Source organism: Marmota marmota, unplaced genomic scaffold (assembly GCF_001458135.2).
Source record: "Marmota marmota marmota unplaced genomic scaffold, marMar, whole genome shotgun sequence".
Classification (NCBI taxonomy): Eukaryota; Metazoa; Chordata; class Mammalia; order Rodentia; family Sciuridae; genus Marmota; species Marmota marmota.
In genome coordinates this window covers 1,387,701-1,415,171 of record NW_025999998.1, presented here as the reverse complement: position 1 = coordinate 1,415,171, position 27,471 = coordinate 1,387,701, and the positions used below count along the sequence as shown (strand labels likewise).

The following is a 27,471-nucleotide window of genomic DNA, read 5'->3' as shown; positions in this document are numbered from 1 at the left end:
TGCTTGCTAATGCTGAAGTAATTCTTTACTCCAGGTAAATATATTTAATAAAGTAATCAGTGGAAGCCTTTCTTGACTGGGGAGTTCCAAGAAGATGTTTATATACCGCTATTTGTACCATCTTGGTTAGATAATAACTCTGGAGTCCACACTGCTTGAGTGCATTGGTGATTGTAAATCCAGTTACTATAGTACCATAGTTGGAGTTATAATTATGATTATTACAGGAAAGCCTCCAGGTTTCTTTAGATGTTGTTCTTTATATCTTAATACTATATTCTATTTTATTTTTTATTTATTTATTTATTTATTTATTGGTTGTTCAAAACATTACAAAGCTCATGACATATCATCTTCCATACATTTGATTCAAGTGGGTTATGAACTCCCATTTTTTACCCCAAATACAAGTTGCAGAATCACATCGGTTACACTAAATTTTGAAATGTTAAATCAGTTTTTTGGGGGAGGGTACTGAGATTTAAACCCAGGGATACTCTACCACTGAGCTACATCTCCAGCTCTTTTTAAAGTTTTTATTTGTTTATTTACTTTTTGATTTTGACACAGGGTCTCCTTTTCCTTACAGTCTTGCTAAGTTGCCATGACTCGAACTTGTGGTCCTCCTGCCTCAGCATCTCCAGTCATCACTGCATTTGGCTTAGATTCTTATAGGAAATGTCATTTAAAAGCATGTAATTGTAAGACTGGTTATATTTCAAATACCAAATATTTCTTATAAGCTTTTCTAAGGGGTAAGATTTAAATTTGGAAGCTAAAATGTTGGTGAACTAAAAAATTTGCCAAATTTGTCATACTTCTCAGAGAGCCTGGTTTGGCCTACAAATTTATAATCTGTTGAAAAAAAATAGTACTTTCTTAGTATTGTTGTGAGTTAATTCATATAACTGCTGAAAATGAAGCAACGACTTTGGCTCAATACCTTATGATTCCCTATATAGAGACACATCAATTTTGTTCATTTTCACATTTATTATACCACTAGAATTAGATATTATTCACTTATTTATGATGTAACTAAAAAATCCTGTTTTTTTTTTTCACTCCTTACACTTTTTGTTTTTTTTTAATTATACCAGGGATTGAACTCAGTGCCACTTAACCACTGAGCCACATCCCCAGCCTTTTTTTGTATTTTATTTAGAGTCAGGGTCTTGCTGAGTTGCTTAGGGCCTTGGTAAATTCCTGAGGCCCTAAGCTGGAACTCTGCTTCCTCCTGTTTCAGTTTCCTGATCCCTTGGGATTACAGGCTTGTGCCATCCGTCTCCCGTGGTCCCCTACCACTTTTGAAACCCTCATTTTATCTGAAAACATACTCATTCTCCACATGGCAACTATTATCTCCTCTGCGGAGACTTAGAAGATAGATATACCAGAACTGTTCTAAACCCAGTCAAACATAGCAATTCATTTGTTCCTCATTTCAAACATTGCTGGTTGTGCATCAGCACTGCCCCACATCCCTTTGAAGATATGTATTCCTTCCTAATTATTCCACCTACCATTACAGAATATGGAAATGTGAGCTTATCTTGTGAGGCTGTTTTCCAAAGGTGGTCAGGGTACTTGAAAGTATCCACTAAGAGGTTTCTGAAGGCACCAGTCATGAGAAAATCAGACATTTACAGAGTCATGCCTTCTGACCAGTCACAGCCATCTTGTGACTGTCAAGGGAGTAAGCCTGGGAATAAAAGCCTAAGGAAGGCAGAACTTCAGGAAATAGTCTTCCTGGATCCTCAAAGACATGTGTGTCACTGGAAGGACCAAATCTGGAAATCTGAACCTTTTTACTTGCACTGTTTGATGATAAATCTCCATTACTTATGGTAGTTTTGATCCCATACCTGACTGACTTCTCATATACTGCTTTCAAACAGTATTCTAATTTCTTGGCACACAGAATAAGCAATAAATGAATGTTTTGAAAGTAAATAATAGAAAAATCATTTGCCCTCTCATATTTAGATGCTATCTGACAAAAATATTGCTATTTCAGGAAATAACTGCAAGGGAAATAAGGCCCTTGTATAGCACAGATTAAAAACCAACCTACACAACTTTTACACAGTGGGTATTTCATCTTAAATTATGGGAAAAATCATTAAACAAATTTATTGCAGTTTGTGTAAATTGGATAGCCATTAAGATTTACATTGACTAAGTTTTATTTCAGCTACTTGAAAGAATAAAATGCTATAAATGGGGTCCAAAATGCTGAACTCCAGTTTTAAACATGATTCGTTTCATTAATTGTTTTCATGTTCTTAATAATTCACTATTATAGAGCAGAAAGGCCATTGAATTATTTGATTGTAATTAGGTTGTTCCTTTAACATGTTTTATGCCTCAGTATTTTTTATGTCTCCAAAAAATCTTATACTGGCCTACATAAAGCTGTCCTTGGATGGAATTGTATTCTGCCTCAGAAAGTAATATTTTACTAGAACTCTATGCTCTTCACCCAAATTGTAAAAGTTAAAATAATATTTAATCTATTTATTTATACTACATGTCTGCATATTAAAGATTTTTAGACATTGAAAACAAAACAATCAGAATTTTATAAATTACTGAACATATTTATATATATTTACATAAATAAATATATATATTCATGTTCTGATTAATAAATTAGGACTAATTATTTTAAATACATAGTCAATATTTTATGTATTTCTAAAATTTTCTTCAGACAGCAGAATTCTTCAAAAATCTTTTCTCATTTTAAGAATTTTAAACATTATTATGTGATGTCAATACCACACAAATGGATTCCATTCAAAAGAAGAATCTCAAAAAATCACATCTCTTAGTTCCCCTATAGAAAAGCCATACCTCAACTGTATTGCAATTTGCCTGCAAACTTGTCCATTAAAGGAAACTTTGGAAGTTCCATTGGGAAAGAAGCCTAGGTCTTAGATTTACACTGTGAACAGGTGTTTCTATATAAATGGATATTCCACCTTGAAAGGCAAACACAGTGAAAACTAAACCAAGTCTGCACATACTTTCTCTTATGCACTTGAAGAAAGAAAAATCTGACATTTTTTCTCTAAAGAAAAGTTAACTTCAAATATTTCTCGAAACTTCATATTTACTATTTTTTGATTCTTCTCATGTGATCATGATCACTAGTGTATTTTATTGTCAAATCGCAAACTGAACACTTTTTTGTTTCTAGTAAAGTGTGAGAGTCACTACAGAATCCTGTAAAACCAACTTTCTTAGTTGTGCTATTAGTTGTTAGCTTGCTTTCTTATTAGCTACTGCCATTCCATTACTATATTGTGTTGCAAGTTAAGGAATAAGTAAAAATATTTTAGAAGTCCTTTAGTTCTAACAAAACACAGGCTTGCAGGCAGTTGTCTATTCAATAAAGGTAAAGTTGGGTTTTTTTTGTATTTTTGTTACACACACCAATTTTTGTTCTGAAGAATACTGCTTCAGTATTATGCTTCAGAATACCTTCAACTATGGGGTTATGGTTTGTCATGGAATGGTTATGAATTGTTCCAAATACCCATTTTTAAAAAATAATAAGAGCTTTAAGTGTTATGCTCTAATTATTGTGTTTTTAAGTAAATGTTATATAATTTATTTTCAGTAATACAGACTTCTTTGAGTTTTATAACATATAGGGATAATTTTCAACCATTAAAAGAAATGTTTTTTAAATGTTTTGTAAAGGTTACTTTGTCAGTGCCACAAGATATATTTAATAGAAGATAAATGTTTTAGTAATGTGTAACTTAATTATGATAAGCATTTGTCAATGTGGTTTCAAGTATTGATAATTTATTAAAATAATATATTAAATTCATTCTAGAATGTTTGCCCAATATTATGTAAATAGTGGCTTGTTAATTCTGTTTCCTAACTCTGAAGGTAGCTTTCCCCACAAAGAATTTCTATTTGTTGTTTACTCTGTTTATTGCTCCATATGAATATCTGGTGTCTTGAGAAAATAGCCCTTAAACTATGAATCACCTATAACTACACAAATATAACACTTTTAAAGTAATTGTATAATGAACTCTCATAATGTGATACTTCAAAGAATGTTAAAATGCTGTATTATATTCAGCACTGTAAACCAGATGTCTCAATTCACCAATCCCAAGTGTTTCATCTCTGATCCACGTAAACATTTCCACTTTTTTACAAATACTTCAAGAAATTTTGAAGTTTTATAATAATTAAGCAATTTCACCTGAGAACAATAAAAATCAATGTATGCATATTTGAATATATTTACATTTCCAAGTATTTAACAGCCAGATCTGAGCAGGTCTTATTAGCTTTTACAAAAGCTGGTCATGAGATATCTCTCATTCCTTCCAGACTTTTGTGTTGCATGTAAGATTTAGAATGGATGTTTGGCTGAGCACATTCTAAAGGAGAGTCAACTTTTAGATAAATTTTAGAAACTTTTGAAATTTAGGTAACTTTTAAATCTCTCACTTGCTTTGAGAAAATAAGAAGTTGAATATTTGAAAACTTCCCTAGAGAGGAATGTGCTATGAGACTCTCCTCCTCTGACCTTTAAAGTCTGACTTAATCATTCCAAATCAAGGGAGAAAGACTCTAAGGAGACCATGTGGAGGATTAAATACCTATGCTACACTTTGGGGAACATTTCAACCTCACTAATTGAGAAATATAAAAGATGAAAAAGGAACCTAAAAAGGAGGAGAACAGGCAGGCAAGGACAGATCCAAAGAAAGAGAAACTAGAGGTAAGCAGGATGCTCAGTGCTAAGGAAAGTTTATCAGTGAGCCTCGGATGGTTGACCCTTGGCACACATGACCTACTTTAATATATCCCCGGAGACTGATGGATGGTGTTTCTGAAGAAACCACAGAGTACTGCCAAGAAAATAGCAACTTTAAATACTTTCCAGTTCAGTCCAGTATGATCAACTAGAACTTTTCTGCTGCCCAGTCTTTTTCTCTCTCACCATGCCCCAAAGGTAGACATTCTGAAACTGACTTTGGCAAGCTGTGGAGTAAGAATGCTGTAATGCTTGAACAGAGAGGAAAAGGAGGCGATCACTCCATCTCTCCTGGACTACTGGCAGAAAAGAGAGATCTCAATATGAAGTAACCATGGGATGGATATGAATTGACACTGTGTTTTAAAGACTTGAAATGATGGTAAGCACTTTTTTTTTGGTACCTCAGTTTGAACCCGGGGTGCTTTACCACTGAGCCGCATCCCTAACCCTTTTTAAAAACATTTTATTAGAGACGGGGTCTCCGTGAGTTGCTTAGGGCCTCACAGTTGCTCAAGGCTGGGTTTGAACTCGCAATCATCCTGCTTCAGCCTCCTGAGCTACTGGTATCATAGGCATATGCCACCTTACCTGGCACATGGTGAGCAGTTTTTTAGCATCTAAGTCACAGAAAAGCCAAGGAGCTTGCCCTCATTTTTCAAGGAGTAGGGACATGACTATCCTGATAGAGTGAATTTTAAAACACAATGGATTCTATTGTCATGTACAACTAAAAAGAACCAATTAAAATAAATAAATGAAAAAAAAGAAAATGGTTAAAAAGCATAAACCTGCTTTTTAAATTTTAACCTGCAGTATATGCATATTCCCTGTAGTAGTTGCAGTAAGCCTATCTTCACAAGGGGGCGCTGTTTTCATGGTAGTGTAGCATGGCTAATTGATTGCAAATGTGCAAGTCAGCCTCCTCACACTTTCAGTGTATTTCTTACAATACACAATATTATTTGTCACGACTGACACAACCAGTCGTGGTGGGCTCGGATTCCAGTTACATTACACATTTACAAGAACTATTTCCTCAGAAAAAGGAAATTGTGGTCACATAAGCAAGGAAGACATTTGGTTTAGCAATGTCAAATTTCAAAAAAAGATGTGAGAAGAATATGAAACTGCAACATACCACAAAACCTACAGTGCTTCTCAGGTGACAGAGAAATAGGTCCGATCGATTCTAACATCCCATTAAACCCAGCCAGCAAACCAGGGAATGTATTGTCTGCAATAATGAAGCATTCCTCTGGAGACTTGGCCTTGGTAGAATAAATAAAAAGGGGTAATTCCTTTTATTAATTCAGTTCCCTCTGGCCATTGATAGGAATATATAGTCAGATTCCTGAAAATAAGCACAATTGATGGAAAAAAGGTCTTCTATAAATAAATAGAATTTGAAACATGATATGAATGACCAATTTTATTTTATCAGATATCTGAAAGTAATCAAGGTTTCTTTTCTAGTTATTAAACTGTATATTGAGTGAATGGATGGGAACTTTCCTTATGTTATTCAAAAAAACTATTTATGATAAAAGCATAAGGATTCAAGCATCAGGAAAGCAATGCTGCCCTACTTCATAAAAATGCCCGATGACATGGAGAAAGACACATAAGAATTAAACACTATTTCATTCATGTTAATTTTGCATATAAGAATACCAAAACATAATTAACATTTTGTTAAATGTAATGAGGTCTAATATATTATTAACTTTAAAAGGGTAAGAGGAAAAACATACATATTTTGATCACCATATGTGGAAGAATTGTTATGAGGATATATGGAACATAACTTTATTCTCACTGATATTATCATATGTTGGAAGATTCTGAGCATTGATCTTGTCAGGGTTATGTGGTATGATACAAAGACTTTGTGAAGGTATATACACAGTTGTCCCTCAGTATCCTCAATATTGGCTCCAGGACCACTTGTAAATAGTAGAATCCACAGATGATAAAGTTCTTCACACAAAATAACATAATATTTGCATATAGCATACAAATATCTTCCTGTATACCTTTAAATCATCTTTAGATTACTTATAATTTCTATTACATAGTAAATGCTATGCAAATAGTTGTTATGCTGTACTATTTAGAGAATGACAAGAACAAAAACATTTGTACATAGTATACATGCAATCCCCCCCCCAAATATTTTCAATCTGTGGTTAGTTAAATCTGAAATGTGGAAATAGAGGGTTACTATGCATATGTGTGAGAAAATCCTGAAATAAATTATTAAAGAGATTGACATTTCCAAAAGAATATACTAAGCTAAATGGTAAAATATTTAAGAATTACCTTTTTCTTCTTGTTTTAGTCTAGGATGGTTACTTTATTCAACCTAATGGATTTGATTTCCACTGAAGCATTTCAAACATGGCTTAAAATATATTTAATTGCATTTCCTATTACATTTCCTGTCTGTTCGCATGTGAGATTGACTCCGTTTCATGAATTGATAAGCATTTGAGAAAGCATGAGAGGAATCAGAAACATTTTTCAAGTTTCTTTTGGGGAAACTGGGGAGATGGTTCTTCAATCCATAGGAATGGAAAGAACAAAAGTTTTATGGGAAAACACCGGGAGTTCAATTTTAATATGTTTGAAGCCAAGAAACTAATGTGCTACTAAATAGATATGTTGATTTGTTTCTCAGGAATGAGATGTTAGGAGGACATATTGATTTGAATGTCACAAGCTATAAATCATCTTTGAAACTACAAGAATAGATGACTTCAACCATGAAAGGTATCGACTGAAAAGAGAAGAAACTTAAGAAGTGACTGCATGAATGCTAACTCCTGGGAGGGATATCTGGGAAAGTAGAAGGTATATTAAGTGTATGGTTGCGGGTAAAGGCAAGAAGGGAGTGCACTTCGGTTATCCACTCCATTAGGGAAATTCCACCTGAGAAAATATTGAAGGTTTAATCAATAGGACTATTTAGTGGGAAGCCAAACCACTCAAAGTGTTCCATCTGCATCCCAGCTTATTCTCATCCTTGGACTCTATACTTTGTGATTTTTTTTTTCACCAGTAACCTTGAACCTTGAGTACAAAGCTGTTTAAATGTTCATCATGTTCTGAGAAGATACCAAACTAACTTTATTTGGATTTTATGTATATATATTAAGCAGCAGGCAACTCAAACATGTTTGTCAGGTGGTTGACTACCAAGAAAACATAACAGCAAAATTGATTAATCTGCTACTCTTAATTTTTCTCTAGAGGGATGTCATGGACAATTTCTAAGGCCCAACTATAGAGAATCTAATGTCAAGCTGTAAGTATATTTTCCAAAGGACAAAGTCTATAACATATGTGTTTTGGTGAGGCAGAAATTTATCTCTGGAATATGATTGAATTTAAATAAATTATCAGTCAACTGAGTGGTCTGTTATGAAAGCTATGTCAATAAGAATCCTAAGGATTCATGGCTATTCTATGAGAACCTCATTTTATATATTTATTTGATAAATTAAAGGAATGGTTTGGAAATAATTCATTTGCATTTCAGCAAAGTATGAGAGGTTTTTAAGAAAAAAATGTGGAAAAATGGTTTCTGTATAACCAGAACATTTCAGATTGGTCCAGCAGTATTAGGTTTTGAATGACAGGAAGTCCCAAATAGTGGAATCTGCAATTAGCAATTTTTAAAAATTTTGCGCTGGTGATTGAACCCAGGGGCCTTAACCATTCAGCTATATCCCCAGCTCATTTTATTTTATTTTATTTATTTTTTGAGACAAAAGTGTCTCACTAAGTTACTTATGGCCTGGCTATGTTGCTGAGGCTCATCTCAAACTTGCAACCCACCTGCGTCAGTCTCCCAAGTTGCTGTGATTACAAGTGTGCCCCAAATCCAGCAACACTGTTTTTAGATTAAAGATTTAATGGAATCTGGCTGGTCTGGAATGTCCTAAATTTGGCACCTGCCTAGTTTAGATTTGCACAAAGGAGTGACTCATTGTGAGCCCCTGTTGTAGAGTAAGAATAGGGAACTCTTTATATTTAACAGTCAAAGGAAGTTATTTGATGCACTATGAAAAACGATTCTTATAGAATTGTCACATGCAGAAACAACTAGGTTAAATGGCATTTTCCTATAACCATTTAATTATCCTCTTTTCTCTTTGTAGTATCATACCTGATAGCCCAACACTGAGGATCCCATTGAGAAAAAAAGTAAAGTTATTCATAACTAAGAGATGATAAAATTCAATGATGAAAAGTAATATTGGAGATATCCCTATGATATGAGTTATCTTTCCTATTTATTTGACCATTTAATTCTCCATAACAAACACCTTTGAAATTCTCTTACTCCCTAAACTTTCAAGAAGAGGAATATTGAGATAAGATTTCTGTTGCTGCTCCAAACTTCTTCAAACTCTTCATTCAAATAATCTTGTCCATATCAACCACTTTCACGTGTACATTTTATGTATGAATGTAAAAGCACACTCACTGCCTTGCAGCATGTAGTACATTTGTTCAATCTTATACTCAAAATAAGTTTTTGAAGAGTCTTTGAGTGAAGGGTATATCTTAGAGTAGTTGATAAAAAGCAGGAATAATCAGAGGATTTTTAGAACTGAGGTTCCCAGAATTCTAATTTCTGCACAGATCTATTTGTATTGCATCTTTTAAAATTTCCATTGTGTGCATTTTATAGTTTTACTTCTATTTATCTGTAAATATAATAGTAAATTTACTTGATTAACAGTGTGCACACATTTGAGTGGAGATTTAGCATTTTTAATTGAAGGACTATTCCATCTGAAGGTTCTGGTGATCAGAACTGAAGATGAAATGTGCCTCTGCAACTGTGGTTTAAATTAATTGGGAAAGTACAAAATAAAGGTAGCCTCATATGATACTTACAACATTAAGGAGAATATGAGTGTGTGTGTGTGTGTGTGTGTATGCACACCTATGTGTTCCAGAATAAATGAGTCAGGGAGTAGGTTAGTGGGGATGGGGTTTGTTCAGAAATATTATATCAGAGTGTATTGATGTTATTTACAGATAACAGAGACACAATATACTGAAACATAAAAAGCTACAGATTTTTTTACAGCATAAAATTCAACTATAATAAGTGCTTAACATTAAATTTCAATTTAATATGCAAAATAACTATTATGTATTTAAGATATTGGTAGGATTTACTAACGCTTATGGGATTGTAACTTCAGAACTTTTCATGGATGCTTATTAACTGTGGTTTGGGATCCAAGGTGTCAATAAATATAATATCCTAAACAACAGCTATAAGCAATGTTGCTCAATTTTAGAATTAAAAGTTATTAGTTTTTTATCACATTATATAACTTGAATTTTACCTCTATAGGTTTTAGTAGAGCTTCTATTTCTAGGAAATTTTGAAAAAAAGCAAAACCATGATATTATGATTTTGCTATTTAAAAACCATTGTGTAATTAGTTAAGCAACAATACTGACATCTCTATAATTTTTGTTCTACATTACAATTCTGTCATAGACATTAAAGAGAGAAATTTGAATAAGTGAGACTCACCAATGTGTAGCCTCCCCCACAAAATGATGAATGGCTGGAGGATGAAAAGTGTCAAACTCCTCAAGATTTCCCTGGAAGAGAAAATGAGAGACACCTTTTAATTCACATTTTCTGGCAGTTAAATTATGTCAAATTTAAATCAGTTGGTATGATGAAAAAGAGCAGTAAAAATTGGCATTTTACACATTGGAGAAATGATAAATTAATGCTTAAATGGGAGTCTGTATTAGTTCATTGATGTAAGTATTAAAGCCCATAATATTTAAAGAATATATATAATATTAAAATATTTCTCTAATATAAATCTATGTCATAGAACATTCCTTTGTTAATCAACCAATAACCTTTTTCTTTATCTGACAATTAACTTTATAAAAGCACAATATGAATTTTAAGTATGAGACCTGAAAATTTGTCTTTGTTTTTCTGTATTATATAAGAAAATAACCAAAGTCTGATTATCCAGATTTTTTTGTTACTGTCATAAACCATGAAGTCTATTAAATTATGATTATTATCTACAGAGTTCAATTTCCACATCCAGGCAACTGTGGTACCCTATGACAGTTGGCGACTTTTCAATCAATAGCAAAGTAGAAAACATAAAACATCCAAGGTCACAACTAAGTTAAATAATATGTAACAACATTCTTTCATATGCCGGGACAGAGAATACATGTTAACAGCTGAATATCTGAATATTCTCTAAGTACAACTTAGAGAAAAGTCACCTGTAATTAAATATTTCACATAAAATCACACATTTAGGAGAAGATAATTTGAATTGGGTTACAAAAAGCTGGCGATCCCATCAACTGCTTAATGATCAGACTGATCATTTGCTTCTGGGGTCCAAAAAGGACTCCAACTCTCTGCCAATCATTGATAATAAAGAAATGAGGTTTTAGAGTTCACTATGATTCCCCACATTGTTTCCCTTTCCATCATGCATCTGAGATTCTGAGGTTTCTTTCTTCCTACAATGTTCATTTGCTCCTTATTCAAATGCACCTCATTCTTTCCAAATGAAGTTCTAATCTCACCAAATCTAGGAAGCTATAATTCCTTGTGAATTTCTATTGTACTCATAGGCCTGTTCTAATACTAGCATGTGTTTCATCATGTGTTTTTTATATTTTTATATATTTGCCATATTTCCTGTAATATTGTTTTAGTTCAGCAATCTTGTTCGATATCCTCTATGTATTTAAAATCTAATAAAATTTTGACTACAGAGCAAGGGAGATATATATATATATCTATATATCCACATGTATGACTCTCTCTCTCTCTCTCTCTCTCTCTCTCTCTCTCTCTCTATATATATATATATATATATATATATATATATATATATATATATGACCACATTAATAGACAGAGAGAGAAAGTATATTTGGAGAATCTTAAGGCTACATGTTCATGTCTAAAGTATCCATTGATTCACCAAGCAATGACTTTGGTTTTGAAAGGAAGAAACATTGGCTCTTTTAAAATTTTTAAAATATATATTGACAAATCACATCTGTATATATTTAAGTAGTACAAAATGATGTTATAATTTTTATGATGGATTTTTTAGTTGATACATAATTGTTATTCATATTTAGTGACTAAAGTGTGATAACTTGATACATATATACAATGAATAATGATAATATAGCATGATAGAAGGAAGAAAATATTATTCTGGATAATTTGACAAATAATTATTGCAAAGGCCTAAAAGAAGCTAAATTAGAACTACTTCCTTTTACATTTGTTTAATGAATAATGTTAAAATTTTGAAAAGGTTCTGCTGTAACCTTCTGGTGAAGTTTTTAGAATTTAAGCAAAATAACATTTATTGAGTAGTTACCATGTACCAGATGCATTATATGCATTATGTTAATCTTCACAGCAACCCAATGAGGTACAAGGTACTGTTGTTGATTTTTCTTCTTTTTAGATGAGAATCTGAGGCAAAGAGAATTTTAGTTACTTGCCCCAAATCTCTTAGTCGGTAAACTGGTAGGGTTCTAACTCCAATGCAGATAGCCTAAACTTGGATACTTCCTCTGCTTTTTGAAGCTATATTTCCTGTTGTTTCGTTTCATTTTTTCTGTTTTCATTGTCTGGCAATTTGTATTTTGCTTTTAGCTTTCACAGGAAGAGGTGAATAACAGACTCTTACACACAGACAAACACACACACACACACAGGAGCAAATGTGTTATGTCAAGGAAAAAAAAAACCTATTTTGGTTAAATCTGTAACTTACATAAATTTTGCCATTATAAATTTAGAAGCTAATTTACCACCTTCATTATATACTGGTCATTTTTGAAAGTTTCAATAATATCACAAATGAAATTCTTTCCTGTCCTCACTGACTTAATTCTTTGAACACCAAACCTGACTATAAAATATGTTATAAACAGTAGCAATTAAGGGGACATGTAGCATTGGGGGAAAGCAAAAAAAGATTAAAGTTTGCCTTCTGCTCTAATTACAAAATTGATTATATATAAAAGGGAGTTTCTGAAAGTTACAAGGGTCTACAATTATAGGAAAAATAAAAAGATAAAGATATGTAGGTCTCTTGAAAGTCTTTTAGTCCTTTTAAAATAATTTTGTGAAAAGATGTTAAATGTGCATTACCTAATAAAATCCACCTATAAATGAAAAGATATATATGAATGCCTTTTATGAATGCATTCATAAAAGATCATAAAAATAATCATGCAAACCATTGTCATCAATTCATAATTAAAACTAAAGTTAAGTATAGCTTACTGGAATTCTATTTTTCTTATATAAACCGCCAATGATCAAACCTCTGCTCCTTCCTCTAAATTATTCCTTTGGCATAAGTTCTTGCCTATAACCCTTTCTTCCTCCCCCATTCTGCCTCAGCTTCCTTGCTCTGACTCCCCTCTCCAGATTGACTCCAGGGCTGTCTCCTGTAAAGACCTTCCATCTGGACATCTGTGACTTCAGCTTTCTTGCAGTCTCACCTTCCTGCTAGTTAACAACTCCAGATAATCTGACAGTCTATTTCCTTCATTCCAAATCTTCTGTTTCCCAACTTGGACAGCCCGAGTTCCCTACTAATGGTTCCCTGATTAATAATGGCAATTTACTTTCTCCAAAACTGGGGCACGAAAAAGAAAAGTGAGTAAATAATGGCAGGAGATCATGCTTTAAACAGTAACTTTGGCCCTTGATCAGGAAACAGAAAGTCTAGCTTGTCCTTTGTTTAAAAGTTAGGAGGATATATGAGTTTTTCTAAATCATGGAATGGAGTATTCCTTACCAAGGATCATTTCAGATTCCTGCTGGCCTATCAGTCTAAAATAACCTTCTGTGTTAGAAATTCAGCATTGGCATCTGGCGGTACACCCACTGCTACTCACACTGCATATTTCCCAAATAATTGCAGTATTAGGTATTTCAAAGAAAGACACTAATTTACTAATTCTTTTGATAGGAATCAGGGAAGGTTAGGCTGACAGTGTGCATATATTACTGGCATCTCTGATTTCTAAGGCCTGTTTGATTCCTTTTCTCCTTGACATCTTAGACACACAAATAGTAGCTTGTTGACAGCTAAATAGTGACCAGAGTGTTAGCCACCATGCTTAATTCACTGACAGATTTGACTGATAAACCGGATAAACATTCTGAGGCCCATTTGCTTATACAATTTATTAGCACTTAAGAATCACAGTCAGATGATAGCCTATCCTAAAATGTGACTGGAGCTTGTAGCTATCAAATAGCAGGAAACACAAATACCACACGTGCACACAATTTTGACAGGATTCCACCAAGGGCAGAAATATTTTTTGAACTGGGAAACTGACACATTCACTTTAGATTTAAAGGATAACTTTGTCAACTCATATTTTCCCACATGAATTGACCACTAATGTTTGCAAAAACAACAATCTTCATTTTGTTGGAAAGTATGTCATTTGTGTGGCATACAAAATGTGATTTCTTAAGTTGAGTTTTAATTTCTAAAAAATAACCCCATGGAAACATATTTTCAACAGCTCAAATATATCATCTTAAAATAAAAACAAAACAAACCCTTCTGGGCTTGCTTGATACACAGTTATGCCATTTCTTCATTCATTTTTAGTCATACTTTGTCCAGAAGTGGTTTACCTTCATCTGCTCTACCTCCAAACCTTCTCATCACCCCTTATTTACTTTATTAGTCATTCATTCTACCAGTATTTAAGTATCTGAAATTTATAATGACCTCCATATTGGCCATTCCAACACAGATTTAAACATATTTTGTTTTATCTAACATTTGGTTCTACTGACTATTGTTATAATATTAAAACTTCTTCCCTGATCCAAGATACTTTTATCTAGCTCTTTTCCTCCCTGTTTATTCCTTCTTAGTTAATTTTCCACATGTGTCTCAAGAACTTCATTCTTGACACTTTTTACTTTTAATTCTATAACACAGCTTATAATGCCTTCACATAAATCCATTTCAATCATAACCTATTACTGAAAGATCCCAAATATATATATTTAGCTTCTAAATTGGTATATCAGACTTACTATTTAACATTTCTACTTGGATATCTCAAAGATACCCCAATCCAATTTGTGAAAATATTAAGTCACCATTATTGTACTCATTGACTCTTGCATTTTCTCAGTAAATAATACAATAGATAGCATTTATTGAGTACTCTGTATCTGACACATACCACATTGAGTTACCCTAGAATCTCACAGGGAAATATTAATATTATCACCATTTTGAAGATGAAGATACTATGTTTAAAGAGGTAAAATTTTCCAGGCACCCTGGAGCATGCCTCTAATTCTAGAGGCTTGGGAGGCTGAGGCAGGAGGATCACCAGTTCAAAGCCAGCTTAAGTAAAAGGAAAGTGCTAAGCAACTCAGTGAGACCCTGTCTCTAAATTTAAAAAATGCAAAAATAGGACTGGGGATGTGCTTCAGTGGTTGAGTGCCCCTGAGTTCAATCCCAGGTATCCTCCCCCAAAAAAGAGGCAAAATTTGCCCCAAGTCATATAGTTAATAAATATTAGATCTCAATAAACTGTCTATAAACGTCACCATTGTACCCCCCAAATGTTTGCCCATTTACATAAATCAGACACCATGGAATCAATCTAGATTTATTGTTTTATTCACCTGTTCTCAAAGAACTATAGTCATTTTCCTAGATTATGAATACAAAATATTTGTTGTATCCATTCCATATAGACGTGAATCTAGTTTAGATCTCCATGCAGCATTCAGATTATTTTAAACTTAGGGTTCTATATTCCTAGCAATTAGAAAAATGCAAATCAAAACTACTCTAAGATTTCATCCTACTCCAGTCACAATGGCAATTAACAACAATAAATTTTGAGCAACAATAAATTTTGGAGAGGATGTAGGGAAAAAGGTACACTCCTACATTGCTGGTGGGACTGCAAATTGGTTCAACTATTATGGCAAGCAGTATGGGGATTCCTTAGAAAACTTGGAATAGAACAACCATTTGGCCCAGCAATCCCACTCCTAGGTTTATAATCAAAGGACTTAAAATCAGCATACTACAGTGATATAGCCATATCAAAGTTACAGCAGCTCAACTCACAATACCTAAACTATGGAACTAACCCAGGTATCCTTCAACAGATGAATGGATAAAGAAAACCCTATGATAACAATAGACATTAAACTCTGACCTTGGTTCCACCTTACTTTGCTATTGTTTAAGATTAGTCTCTGAACATAGAACCCTAATTTTAAAATAATCTGAATGCTGCATGAGATCTAAACTAAATTCCGGTCTATAAGGAATGGAAACAACAAATATTTTGTACCCATAATCTAGGAAAATGACTATAGTTCTTTGAGAACAGGTGAATTAAAAAATAAATCTATATTGATTCCACGATGTCTGATTTATGTAAATGGGCAAACATTTTCCGGGTGCAATGGTGACATTTATAGACAGTTTATTGAGATCTAATATTTATTAACTGTATGACTTGGGGCAAATTTTGCCTCTTTGTGTTGTATGTACTCAATGGGATATTACTCAGCCTTATAGCATTTTTGGGTAAATGGATGGAGCTCTAGAATATCATGGTAAGTTAAATAAGCCAATCCCAAAAAAGCAAAGGCCAAATATTTTCTCTGATATGCAGATGCTAAGTCATAATAAGTGGGAGAGGTAGGGAAGGATAGAGATACTTTGGATTAGGCAGAATGGAGAGAAGGGAGTGGGCTAGGGGGGTAGGAACAGTAATAGAACAAATTGGTCATTAATACCCTATGTGCATATATGACTACCAGACTGGTATGATCCTAAATCGTGTACAACCAGAAGAATGAGAAATTATGCTCCATTTATGTGTGATGTGTCAAAATGCAGTCAACTGTCATGTATAACTAATTTGAACAAAAAGAAATTATAGCTATTAACACAAACCCCTATGATAACAATAGACTTTTAAACTCTGACCTTGGTTCCACCTTACTTTGCTGTTGTTTAAGATTAGTCTAGATGTAAAACAATGTTTGACTATGAAAATAGTGGATTGGGTTCAATCCCCAGCACCACAAAAATAAATAAATAAATAAATAAATAAATAAATAAATAAATATAGTTGATCTAAATGTTACCTTTGTTTCCAATTGCTACAGATAAAGGCATACACATACATTTGTCTATCACAAAACTTTTCTCATCTCCATAGCTTAATTTTTTAAAGGACAGAAATTTGAATTGTGAAAAATATTATTGAATTGTCCAAATTTTTGAAATCATCTATAAAAATAATGAAATAAAAGTAGTCAACCTATTTGTAATTTGACAATTTAAAATTTTCATTTGCATCAATAGAAAATTAGTAGAAAGCAAAACCTTGATTTATCACTCATGTAAAATCTAAGACATTCAAAGTGTCCATATCGCCAGAGTGAATTATTTTCATACTATGTCAAAGTAATGTTATGGAAAAGAAAGGCTTATATGAGTTTTGCCTGTCAAAATGTAATGTTTACAAGTCCCTAGCATCTGTACTGGTTAATACAGAAAGAAAATAGAAGTTGCAATGAAAAATGGAAACAGTTGCACAAGTGAGCCAGGTTGATGTTGCCAAATCAGGCACATTTTAATTTCCACATAAACCAAATCTTTCTTACATAAAGAACACTTGACTTATTAACTAAAACTCCTGAGTTAAAATGCCACTTCTGTCTATGTTCCAAGAAAAGTTACTTAGTTTGGCCCTTAGTATTTTTATTTGGTGTTGGTAGGGACAGGGAACAAGAGAAAAGGGAATGGTACTAGATGAATTCTAATCCCCCTGTCCCTGTTCTACTCCTCTAATTTAAATAGATTTCTCAAACTGGATAAAATCACTTCACATCATCATATTGAGTGGACAACACTGGAAGATGAAAATGATCAACAAAATTACATTACGTCTATTTGTAAAACAAAGCGTTGAGGCATGTGCAATTTAAAATTTGAGTTTAGCAATTTGAAGTTTTCTAATTTTCTAAAGAAAAAAAAACTAAAGTTTTAATACCATTCACCTAAATAACTTTTAGTTCAAGCATATAGCAATTGAAATGACAAAGGCAAATACATTGATTTCAGTAATGAGTAGTTTTGCTTTGAAATGAGAATGCAACTCGAATCGAAAAAGTGAAGGACAATAGCAACCTCAATATTTGGCAAAACTCTATTCAGAAATATAAGCTCCATCTATGGAAAGAAGTGAGATGAGCAAGTATTTTTCTTTCAGTGGATGGAAGCAGGCAAATGTACTGATGACCAGAAAACCCAAAGGTCTTCCATTTTTGTTGCAGATTGCTGTCATTGAATTAGGAACACCTAGTTTTTATGCATTCTGAAAGTAGCTTTAAATAAATAGCCATAATAGCACTTTCAACAATTGGTCAAAGCATTTTAGATACACTAATAGGGAGTCCTAGGAGCAGATGTGCTTCTGTCCAAATCTCGTACTGAGAATTCCAATTACTCTGGCAGCCAAATCACTACAACCTAATTGCCATTACCAAGAGTGTGGGATGCAATCACTGCTTACCCACCCTTGTTTTTCCAAAATAAGCATTAGTGATCCTCTCAATTTAGCAAACTGCCCCGGGCTGTTGAGAGAACCACCAGCAAGCTACTTAGAAACCAGAGGTTACAAATTGATGTCTGCAGGCTTGTTTATGGAGCTCACATAGTTAACTTCTTTCTGAATCAGTGGTCATAGGCTAAAATGACTTAAACATTTTCTTCCCTCACAAGGGAATTTTTTTTTTTAAAGTGAGAGAGGAAAAAATGAAATAGTCTAGCAAAAAGGTATTAAATGAAAAATTAAATTGAGTTCTGTTAAAACTCACTTTTAAAGGTATTTAATCAAATTGAAATGTATTCTTCCATCTCAGTTTCACACAAAGTGCAATATGCACTATTTGAAAATGAGATAATCTGCTTAAAAGCTATTACTGTATAGCTCCACCTTCTTGCAAACCAAATTTACTGTAATGTGGGTGAGATTGTTTTTCTTTCAGAATTTCTATTTGCATTGAAGAGTGATATGTTTAAAAATGTTTTCCTTTTCCGTATTGTAAATGCATTCCAATGTTTTTGAAAATCAAGAATATAAAAATATATTATTTTTCCATAAGAAACACATGCTTCTGTAAAAGAAAGATACATTTAAACAGCTCACAAAAGTGTATTATGTAACTAGGGAAAGCAAATAGCTTTTAAAAGCAACTATTGTGAATTACATTTTGTTTTTTCATGCCCACACACACAAAAATTGTGTTTTGAGAAGTATGTAGCTATGTCTTGAGACAGTTTGAAATTATGTGAAAGACTGAGACTATATCCTTGAAGAGTTTCCAGCTTTAATTTTGAATGTGCTAGAAATAAAACAAATAGAAATGTGAAATTCGATAGAATTGAATTCTAGGAAAAACCAGGCTTAAAAGAAAGAGACTCTAGATTTTATGTATAGAAAATGGTTTTATCCGCAGGTCAATAATATACCTTTCATGCACCAAAAATAAGTTGACTACAAATACAGCATATTACATTTTTGAGTAGATATTTAAAATTCTTCATTTACTTCTCATTAAAATTGAGGAGTGAGAAAGGAAGAAAATACTTATATGCCTTGTTATTTTGGAGACTCTGCACAATTCACTAAAATTTAATGTGAGTAAGAAACAACTTTTTAAACTTCACCACTCTTGGTATCACTGGTATGGAAATGCTACTCAGCAGTTTAATTTTACTGATATTTTACCTTTCTCCTTTGCATGATGCTATGTATGAAATGATGAAGCATTTTAATGAAATATTATCATCTAGCACAAAGAAAAGTTGTTTCTTAAAGCTAATGCAACTTGAATAAAATATAAAGTTTAGATCTTGGCTGTAACCCATTAGCAGTTGCCTTCCCTAGGAATGCTAAATATAACATATGATCTCATCTGCTCATGGCAAAATAACATCCTTCTTAGAAGCACATCTTCGGTGACAGCATTTCTGGAATGCCTTCCTAGCTCAAGTAAAGCAGCCTCTGCAGTGCTGCACAATCATCCTCAGAAGTATTGCTATTTAGAAGCAGAACGACAATGAATAATGGTAAGAAATAGGGCACTGCCCCCGCGGGAACACAGCAGCAGAGGTAGCAAAATACTTAAACTTCCTACTGCTTTTTCCCAGAGATTTAAACACCAGCAAATAAGGCCCTGTAGGCATATAAAAGATAAGAGCAAATTTAACCCCCTTTTCACCTGCTCAGCTGCCACAGGGGTCATTTCTCTGTGTGTAATTTAAAACTTGTTCCATTTCTGCCCTACTATTATGCAGTTCTGAGGAATTGGCATAAAAAGGCATGGGGAGATGGAAGACTTAAGAGATGAATCTTCAAAGTAGATTAATCTATCAGATGTAATCTATTAAAGCATCCTGCATTGTCAGCTTAGTTCAAGGATCTGTAGCAAGCTGCAACAATAGAAGCTATTGGGCCAGGCCACTTCCTGGGAACCCAGAATGCTACCATGCCTGCTCTGGGGTGAGATTCCTCTCTAGTACTTATGCTGGGATCCTTAGTAAGATCCAGTCAGAAGGACTACTAATACATTAGTATTGAAGGAGGACCTAATAGAGATGGTGCTGTTAGTGAAAGGTAAAATACAGAGAAGTGAGAACCAGTAGAGAACCACCAAATAAGGCAGAGTTAAAGAACAAGAAGAATGAATGTGTTTCCTGTTTGTATGTTTCCTGCTGAATATACAGGAAAACCTGAAATGAAAAGGACCCTAACTCTGAAGTACAGTGTCCTTCTCTCCACCCACCCTCCCTCAACTGATCTTAAATGACAGGGTATTTTCTGGAACTTAAAAAATGGTATTTTACTGCAAATAGAAAATATAAAATTTTCAAGAAATTGAGATCATTGCTTTACCAAATATAAATGTACTAGTGAAAAGTTTATGAATCTCCACAAACAGTTGAAGAATTTCAGAGTTCAGAAAAGAAAGAGTACTGAATTTGTACTGAGAATATTTTAATTTGTTTTAGTATAAATAAAATATAGGCATTTACTGGATATTTCTAGGTTTCAATTAGGTTCTAATCTACACAGAAAGGCAGTTAATCTCTAAAATATGACCGATGTAAAAAACAAAACAAAACATAAAACTATAGGGAAAAATGTCTTTTTTTGTGAATTAAAAACTATACATTTTTATACTACCACTCTGTTGGGGTCATATCTCTGATTATTTCATATAACCTTTAACTTGTAGGTAAAATTAGTATATATTGTCTATACAACCAAAGTGACTCAGGTTTGAGAGGTAACATGTCCATTACTTTTAGATCAAGAGGGAAAAAATACATTGAAATTTTCTTTCAAAGAGCTCATGTATACATAAAAAGCAGTATACAAAAAAAATTTAAAATGGGTTGACAGTCAACAAATGGTAGAAAATGAAATCCTATAAGAATTATTTTACTTGATATCAATGGACCTGTATGGAATTTAAAGGCTACTTTTTAAGTACTTGTTAGTATTCTAAAATGGAAAAAAAAAGTCTAAAAAATTGTTTGTGAAGTTCATGAGTACACTTTTCTGAGATGATTTTGAGCATAGGTCTATTATACAGAATGGTTGATGAGGAAGAAAACAAACAAACAAACAAAAAGGTGAGATGACAGTTCCACCTGAAGATCAACACATTATAAAGGGACAACCCAAGATGTTTGTAAGGAGACATTCTAAATAACAGTGAGGTCACTAGTGCCGTAGAACCTTCCTTGATCATTTCAAGTAGGATCCATGTGCAAAATTCCAAAGCTTGTTTACTTTTCAGTGAGATAAATATTGAAATAAATATTGAATAATCATGGATTGTTTAACGATAATGCCTAATTAGACAATTTCATTATTCTAAAGACATCATAGAGTGTACCTACATAAACCAAGATGGCTGGGATGCCATTAGATGATATCAGCTTATGGAATCATTGTAGTATGTGGCATCCACTGTTGACCACAATATCTTTAGGTGGCACACATTTGTATTGGGATCCTAAGTTGTGACAATTGTAATTTAAATTAACTCTCTCTGCTTTTGATCCAAGTTTATTTCTTATGCTAAGGATAAGAATTCAGAATCTATGTTAAATATTGAAACCACAACTTATTTTCAGAGAGAGTCCTTAATATGAATAAGAGGTCATCCTTAATACAGTCAGAAATGGTACCAGGGAATCATCTTTCTTGTGTGACACCCTGCTGTCTACTGTTGAAGACATCTATAATGTACCGAAACTTGACACAGTAGAAAGAAAAGCCTCCCCATAATTATGTCTGTGAGTATATTTTAATAGGAACATGAAAAATAGTGTCTGAGAGTTTTCCCTTAAACATTAGTTAATAATAGAATAATAGAGGAGACATAATAGTCATCAAACTTTGGATAATAAAAATTAAGCTATTGAATTTTCTTACATATTAAAAAAATAAGTAGAGCAAGAAGCCTATTCAAATTTATGTTTTTGGCTGTGTATCCCAGGAGAATACATTTTCAGATATAAAAATGGGATCAGATTTTGTTGGTACTTATGACTTTTCCTCATATAAAAAGAATAAATATTGTTGTGAAAATTATGTTATATGAACAATAACTACAACAACAATGAAAATATCCACAAATACAGACTATGTATCTAGCTTTGGAATAATCAAATAATTTACCATCATTTTTTTATGTATTTTTTAGAGTTCCAAAACTTTATTTATCTATCACTAGACTTCTGTTAGAGCATTTAAAAATATGTCCAATATAAGGATTAGGAAACTGAAGCTCAGAGGGAATATAAAATTTTCTCACATTTACAGGGATACTAAATAATATCTAGAATCTAAATTCAAGTAATTATTGCAACTCATAGACCAGAATAAATCTTTCAATAGGCCAAATTGTGCAACCTTCTGGAAATAAATAAATAAAATTTTATATTACTCTGGCTTATTATCAATGACCTTATTAGATGGGATAATTCTATATTCTCTCTCATTTGCTAAAAATATGAATCATTTTATTAACAGTCGACTAATAACTATATTACCAGATTCTCCTGTATATCTCAAACAGATATATAGATATACATGTCTCTACTGTTCTAGATGATATGTATAATTGCTGCAGGAAGTTCTCTTTGTGTATTTTAGGAAAGGAAATGTATTCCAGATTTAGAGGCCAAAATGAGGTCTGGCCATCACCTTTGAACTAATTTGCTCATTATTGTCTCCTATTCACATTACTGGGAGATAGTTCAGTAACTGTCCTTGATTTTTCTTTAGCCCAAATAGCATCCCTTTAATTACAGATAAGTTTGTCCAGAAGTTTCTTAAATAAAGATTATTATTTAGGTGAATATTTTAACAATTCAAAAAAACATTAAAATGTGTACAATAATGTTTAAATCTTAGAAGAGAACCATATAAAGAGAATTCATATGAACCAAGTATCTTGGGACAAACAAGATGCCATCTAAAAAAAAGTGAGTGCAGTATTAACTACATCTGTCACTATTCTGAATGAAAATAGCCTTGCTTATAGAGTATTAGCTATAATTCAACTTTCAAACAAAAAATACAGCTTTCAGAAATATCCATCTTAAAAAGATATTCTTTAATTCACTATTTGCCATAGCATTTTATGTGTATATTTGTTCACCTAGTATTTTGAGAATAATTTCTTGGTAATTTGGAATAAATGCAAAAAAGAATAAATAAAGCTTATTTGACTAGAGTACTATTAATTTCTGTAAAACCATATTGTATTATAACAATTATTACTTAACTACATAACTTATTTAATACAATTTTATAATATATACATAGAGATCACTACATCAGATGACATCTCAGAACAAGGCAAACATTTGCTACAAAGCCATCACCACTAGTCTGTGCTGTTGTATAAGAAATATTTGTTTTCGTCAAATTCTTTCTTCAAAAAACCAAATCCGTTTATTCTGTTCAGTATCGCAACTGCATCATATACTATGTTTGTGCTTTGTATTTTCTGGACTATATTAAAGGACAGTCAATATTGTAGGAAATATTAAATTAAAGTAATGTTAATTTTTCCATTATTCACTGTTCTAAGTTATAGTACTAATATGATATTTATAAATTATGAAATAGGAAGTATATTAAGTGACAAAATAATCTGCTCTTTTAATTGATATATTATACAAAAATATTCAGGCAGCTGGATTTTGCTAATGATCAACTAATTTGTGCATCTTACTAACAAACCACTATTAAATGACTTTTCTAGATGGCCTCATTAGTGTTTATAGATAAATATGCTAATGTACATACATTAATGATAATTTTTACATGATATTCTATTTTATGTAATTGTTTTCACATATAGCCATAAAAGTTTGTAAGTTTTGCTAGTTGGATCTTTAATTTCTTAGGCAAACATTTTATACTTTGTTGAGGAATGTGAGTAAATATTAAGATATAGCCACAAAATTTAATATCATTTCATGATTGGAAAAACATGCACATTTTAAACTAAAAGCAATATTATAAATTCTTTTTACTTTTTACAAAATGCTTTCAAAATTCTTTAAGTATATGAAAGTCTAAAAATTAGAATGAGAAATATTTAAGTATATTAGAAGTTCCTCTGGATACTTCAATGTTTCCACAAAAGCACAAAGTATCTAAATATAAATACTATTTACCTGCAACTATGTAACCACTTATTTCAGAGCAGATATATTAATTAAACATGCACCTTGTTTTCTGAAATGATATTATGGAAGATTGAATTCAGAGAGCTACTAATATTCTCCAGTTAATGGGGACGAACATATATATGATATTATTCTAGATAATATTTTTATAGTGAAAGCAAGTTACTTTAGCCAAATAGCTAGCTTGTTTTAAAATGAAAATATTACAAAAAAAGTGCTAGTCTTAAAAAAACTACTACACTGGCCATATAAAAAATTGTTCTGCACATTAAATGAACAACTTGAGACACCTAAGCTAGGACTAATTAAATATTAAATACCATGAAAATTTGTTGGCATAGTTGCATTACGACTCATACATCTTTTTCTAAGTTGTATAATAAAAAATTATCTTTATGAGGTATTCTACTATGGATTGAATATTGCCATAAAGTGTCAAAAATAAAATTATTACAACATAGAGTATGAAATTAGTGGTTGAAGACTAAAATATGGTGAGTGGAAACACTGTGTGAATACCTGCCCCAAATCTTTAATAAATATGTGGCCCTGAGTTTGTGTCTTAATCTCTTTGTATCTCAGTTTTCTATCAAACGGGTATGCGTGCACACACACACACACACACACACAATAATGCCTTTAAAACTTCAGCATACCTGGGTGAAGTTTTACTAAAACATGTAGTGATTACTCGAAATGTATTATTAATTTTATTTTATTAATTCGAGGAAAATAAATTCTTCAGTACACAGAAGGTTCTATGAAATGCACCCAAGAAAAATACTCTAAGTTTGCAATTTATCATCTCTGGGCTTTTGTGTCAACACTGTCCACATACTATTTTTCTTTTATTCACTATTGTGGCTCCCACTTCACTTTTACTTCCCTGCCCAAATCATTTCAAAATCTTTTGACTCTGTATATATGAAAGCATTAACATTTTATTTTTCGTATGGCACACACTGTAAGTAAGTAAATAGGATAAAATTAGAAAATCGAGTTTTATTCAAACATCATGAACTTGTTTACTTGGATCTGAGACCCTGAAAAATCATCTGGGTGGGGATGGGCAATTCATTTAACTTTATCAGACATAACATCTACAAAATATTACTATCCTTTTCTCAAAATTCTTGCTTGTGTAGTTAAATGGGCTAATATAGGTAAAAAGCTTATTACACAAATCATCTCTTTCCCACTACCCACCTTATCCTATTTATTTCCATATCTTTTCAGCGGTATTGGCAACTAATCCTCATTTCTGATAGTTCTCAATATAAGCACGTAAACTTCCAGGTTTCCCAACTAAGCACTAGCTGCCTCTAAATCCTATGTTAGCTCTGCCCTTGAATCCAGCCATCTGTTTCTTGCTGCAAGCAGGAAACAGACAAGGTTTCCTAAGTGAGAAAGGTTTTTGCAGTATTCTCAGTTTTCTAAAACCAGTGTCTACTAGATTGCTGACCTTCCCCTTTGTTTTACTGCTTTCCTTAACCTAAGTCCTCATTTCCTTTGCAGGCTGGTGTTCTTTCTGTTTATTCTCTTATGATCTGTTTCAGTTTTTCAACACTCAAGTTTCTCTAGTTTTTAGTACCTCTGGTCTGCTTACTGATCTCTCGTCTAGGTTAGATCTGTGGTTTCATGGTGGTTTTGATATTTGCATAGACTCTGGAATTGACTTCTTATATAATCTCTGAAATGTGCTTCTAGCTGACCCTTAGTGTGCGGATTTATTCCAGCTGTGCTCTTTTTCACTGATTTATTTTGGCCTCCAGTTCCATTGTATATCCTGAATCATGAATCTTCCATTGGTTCTCTTTGTACTTCTAGTTTCATTAATACTCATTGCTTACAACCATTTGGGGAATGGTAAGAAAATAAAAAAAAGGAATAAAACACTACAGGCAGGTATAATTTAGGACTATTAGCATTTACACAGGTAAGAAACGGAGTTTCCTATAACCTTAGATTCTTTTATTTAGTCCATTTAGATGAATAGCTCCTTGTTACTGAGGAAACAACTGTTGACTTTCAATCCCCACACACACCTGAAAACAAATCCTCTTTTCAGGTGTTTCTTCCACTATAATGCTAATAATTTATATTAACATATGGAAAATCCCCCAAATATATCAGATTGCTAGCAGAGTCAAATTTCAATAAACAAAAACCAGAAAATTGGTAGTAGGATGATTATTTAGGATTAGGATATCTTGAATTATGTACCACTTGACTAATTAGGGAGAAGTGCTGACAGCATGTTAGCTCAAGCGCAAGGGAGTTCTGCAGTCCTTGAACTGGATAGGGATGAGGTTTGAGAAGAAGGGTGAACTGCTTAAAATGTAACTGGTCAAAGATTAGAGGAGAAAGCAGAGACCCTTCTCTGTGGCATTTGTAGAAAATGGAGGCACAAAGTGTCAGGGCTGGATAGGATCTCTGCAATCATCTCCTTGCGTTCCAGGAAGTTTAACATACATCATTTTCTTCTTGCCTCTTGTGGGTCCATACTTAGAATCTTTGGCCCTGCATGTTCAAGGCTTTCAGAAATAGTAGCTGTGTTAGAACATACTGAACTGGATTAAAAAGAGAAGCAGCTTCCCTGGGGGGTGGGGGGAAACAACTTATAAATGTGTGTAGAACACACTTTGCCATCTGTTCCCTTTTTCACTTTAAGTCAGGTTCTTTCTTTTTTTGTATCAAATGATGTAATGCTGCTAAAGCTTTTGGGTCATTGATAATAAAGTTATGAGGAAAATCTTTTAAAGGGAAAGTCAAGTTAAGATAGTACACACTATGTGATGGTTCCTCAGAGTTTTCCAACAGTAA

At 32.8% G+C, this 27,471-nt stretch overlaps 1 protein-coding gene across 50 annotated transcripts in view; it reads right to left on the bottom strand.

Annotated features, from left to right (window-relative positions):
• Positions 1–27,471, bottom strand: part of Ptprd (protein tyrosine phosphatase receptor type D) — a 2,156,260-nt gene that overhangs the window by 1,612,048 nt on the left and 516,741 nt on the right. For all 50 annotated transcript variants that reach the window (XM_048806967.1, XM_048806968.1, XM_048806990.1 and 47 more), the window contains one exon: positions 10,356–10,426. The gene's annotated coding sequence lies outside the window, so the exon portion shown is untranslated. The remainder of the gene's footprint in view (positions 1–10,355; positions 10,427–27,471) is intronic.